The sequence below is a fragment of the Brassica oleracea genome, chromosome C8 (genome assembly GCF_000695525.1).
Source record: "Brassica oleracea var. oleracea cultivar TO1000 chromosome C8, BOL, whole genome shotgun sequence".
NCBI classification, from domain to species: Eukaryota; Viridiplantae; Streptophyta; class Magnoliopsida; order Brassicales; family Brassicaceae; genus Brassica; species Brassica oleracea.
Window position 1 is genome coordinate 25,946,739 of NC_027755.1, and position 4,350 is coordinate 25,951,088.

Sequence of the window (4,350 nt, forward strand, 5' to 3'; positions counted from 1 at the left end):
TGCATTTTACGTAGCTGATTCTTTTAAGAAAAATTATGGTTTTTCTTTTTACCAAAACTGGCTTACACATATGTCGAGACTATTAAGTTGGTGGCAGCTCAATTTTTTTTTTTTTTGAATGAATGTTAAATTTATTCAAAAAAGTCTTTATACATCAAGTGCATACTTTATACTAGAATTGACACCAGCTACCATCCCAAATATGAACTGAAGCTTATTTACATTCTAGTATAAAACCAGTATTGCATCAACCTCTCCATGGTCTTAGTCCCTCTTCTACTTATCAAAGTGATCTTATTGCGAATCCCTTTATCGACCATCCTTTTAACAACTGGTGACTTCATCATCTTCTCCCCATGTATTACCTTGTTACGCTCCCTCCAGATTGCATAAAGCACAGCCTGAAAAGCATACCGAAGACAGAACCGCCTCATCTTCTCCCTTAGAAGATGGACTCTATTGTACGCTGAATGATTCCATTGAAGAATATTGCAAATTATGAATAATGTACCCGACCCGCATAGTTTAAACATATTCAGCGAGATGGTAAATATATGTCAAACAAAGAATAAGAGACAAAGTTCATAAAGAAAAAAGAACAAAAAAATATTTTTTTTTGGTAAGAATTTTGAGGCCCTCAAATTAATGAGACTGATTTTAGCTCCAACTATAAGTTGAAATGAAAAAGTATTTGAAAAACGTTCTGTTTGTAAAAGTGAGAAATAGACTCTATCACTATGTATTCCCTTATGGATAGCTTTGAACTAAGAAATTATCTTTTCTGTCTAATACATTAATAATATGCTTGATTAACTTGACTGAGAATAAAATGTTAAGTTTTTTAAAAATCAAATAATTTATTTGGAATTTCATAGAGAAAAATACACAAATATCTCTTAGAGAATATTATTATGTTTTGATATTTTATTTTAAATTTGTTTTGTTGCATGGAAACAAAATTATTTGACTAGGGTTTTCTTAATGTACATCACAAGATTTTAGTTGCTCTTCATTACGCCTATGCCTTTTCATATAGTTATTATAACCAAGTAATAGATGCTTATTAGTTAAAATTTAAAAAATGCATATTGGTTGATTTTAACATTAAATTTTTTTTGAATTTTATGTTAATTTAACCATAATTTATCAAAATTAAATAAACAAAATAAGAGAAAAACTGAATTTTAACTGATACTCTCTCCGTTTTTTTTTGTATGATGTTTTAAAAAATATTTTTGTTTCAATTTGTACGATGTTTTGAGACTTTCTATGAAAAACTGTTAAAGTAATTGATTAAATATTAAAAAAATAATGTATAGTCTTTGTCTTATTCGTTAAGAATAGCAATGATTAGTTATTTTTGACCACTTTTTGTTGTAATTGAGTGTCTTTTACAGAAGTATATTTTTGAAATTCGACTGTTTACTACATTACTTCCTGAAAGTGTGCCAATGGTAAGGATTGAACTCTAACTCAGAAAACCGGCAACCGAAGTCAAGCATACATATGACAACTTTCATGCGTAAATAGTCGGGTTTCTTAATTTGTGTGATTATACTCAAACATCATATAAAAAGAAACAGATGAAATACTATTTTAACCCTTTTTTTTTGGACAACAGTAATACTACTTTAACTTAATACCAGTTTATATTGTTTTTCTGCTATTAAGAATCTTTTTTTTTAATAATTTCAAAATTGTAGTCACCAAAAATAATACAAAATTACAATTTTATAATAATTTACATATATATAAACTCAAATACAATCTTTTAAAAAGATCTCAAGTTAATTAAAATATATGGAAAGAAACCCGACCAAAATTTAAATAAACAAGGTAAGAGAATAACTGAATTTTAACTAGTACTATTTTTAACTTAATTACCAGTTTATATGGTTTTTTTACTATTAAAAATATTTTTTTAAATATTTTCAAAATTGTAGTCACCAAAAATAATACAAAATTACAATTTCTCTAATAATTTACATCATAAAAATATATAAACTCAAATACAATTTTTTTTATCTTAATTTAATTACAAAATATGGAAAGAAACCCGTGCTTAACCCGGGAAAAAGTCTCTAGTACTATTAAAAGTGAAGGAGTTCTAAGAAATCTACTTAAAAAAGGTTCTTGCACATTTTTATTAGATTACTAATATTTTAGTCTTACCTTAAATTTATACTAACAATATGTTACCATATATTTCTCTAACAATAATTTACTCAATACTTCTTATTTATTAGGCCTACGTTTTCTGTACATATTAATATCAGATCTTAGCCACATGCACATTTTTTTTTTTATTTGTCCATTTATATGAACTAGAGTTTGTTAACCGAAACTCAATTAAAATTAGATTGTCTGAAGCCCATATATCATAATTTGTAAACGGAAGTCCAATTTAAACCTTAACATTTAAATACATAATGTGTTGAATTCATATGTTTTATACGATAACTTTTTGATTCGATTAGATAACTCTTTTGTTAATATTAAATAATAACACTATCAATTAAACGACATACATATCATTTTTGCTTATAATTTCAAAAAAAAAACACTTTTACAAAATAAAACATCAACAAACCTATAAACATAAAAACATAATTCAACGATCCAAAACCCAAAATTCATAATTATTAAAAATAGATCAAAAACAACCCACGCTTTCCAAGCGCAGATCAAAATCTAGTTACATTATTAAAAACTTGTATTTATGTGTAAAATAGGTTAAACAAGAATAATGTTTTGTCGATCAGTCCTAGAAGGCTAAGATAGACTAAATTTCACATTAAAAAACCGATATTCTGAATTTTCTCGTATTTTAACTTTCATATGGACAAATGCAATAGTCTAAATATTATTAATGACTTCTAACAATGTTTCAAAGTAGTATCTGAAAGGTAAGCCATCTGAATGTTCCAAACAGAGTCGGCCCTGAATGCTATGTGAAATATTTGCAACAGATCCCCGAAAATTTTGAAAATAATTACATAGACATGAGTTCCAAAAAAATAATTTTTAAGCCCTAAACTGGTAAAATTTTACATAAGATATTGTCACAGGCTCCCAAAATTTCAGGATCGGCCCTGGTTCCAAACATTCTCTTCAAACAACAAAATGATAACATAATTATGCAGTTATTTACATTTAATATCATATTTATAAATCACGCACCCATCTTACTTATTAAAACATAAATCATAATTTTTTTCATGTGTGATATTTCATTTTGGATTATTTCTTAGAAAAATCATCACATTTAATTATCCTATCATTTAGTTTATAATAAAATATAATTACAAATATATCTTACTAATATCTTAAGAAAATCAACAATATACTATCTTTAAGAAGAATCTCAAATTTTTTTGCTGTTAATATATGATAAATTCAAAAATCTGTATTCAAGACCAATAAATTAAATATAATTAAATATACCAACTGATTTATAAAAAAAAATTATCTATTAAAACAGAAGTCATTACTTTTTCCTGTGTGATATTTCATTTTGGACTATTTCTTAGAAAAATCATTACATTTAATTATCCTATCATTTAGTTTTATAATAAATATAATCATAAATATATCTTATTAATATCTTAATAAAATCAACAATATACTATCTTTAAGGAGAATCTCAAATTTCTTTACTGTTTATATGCTAAATTAAAAATATGTATTCAAGACCAATAAATTAAATATAATTAAATATACCAACTGATTTATAAAAAAAATTTAACCTATTAATCTAATATTTATTTACAGCATATGCAATTATTTTGTAGGCCATTAATTATTTTGTAGGTCACAGCATTAACAAAAAAATCATATGTTATGCAATCATAATATATGATTATCTATATATATATAAAGATGTTGGTGACCCTCCTGTGATGCCACGTGGAAAGTCGTGCATCCTAGAAGTGACACCTGTTCCCTTTAACAAAAACGATGCGTTTCATTTATTTTTGTTTGTGTTCCGTCCGGGTTTTCGTTTTTCTGTTGTCATTATTTTAGTTTATAAAGTCCAGTCCACTAAGAATTAACTCCAAATGTATATTCGAGACTTATACATATTGGACTACTTTGTTAAATTGGCCAAATCTAATCTTAACAAAATAATAAAGTAGAAAATATAAAACGATTTTAAATCATTAAATAATTACAGACAAAAATAAACAGAAATTATAATAAATCTAAATATAGAATACTTATGTCGGTAGAAGAAGATATGACAATAATGGCGATGGTGGAAGAAATGACAACGGTGGTGGCCGGAACAAATGACAGTGCTCAGTTGCAAATATAGTAAATGTAAACAGCGTTGGTGGTGATGTGTAAATG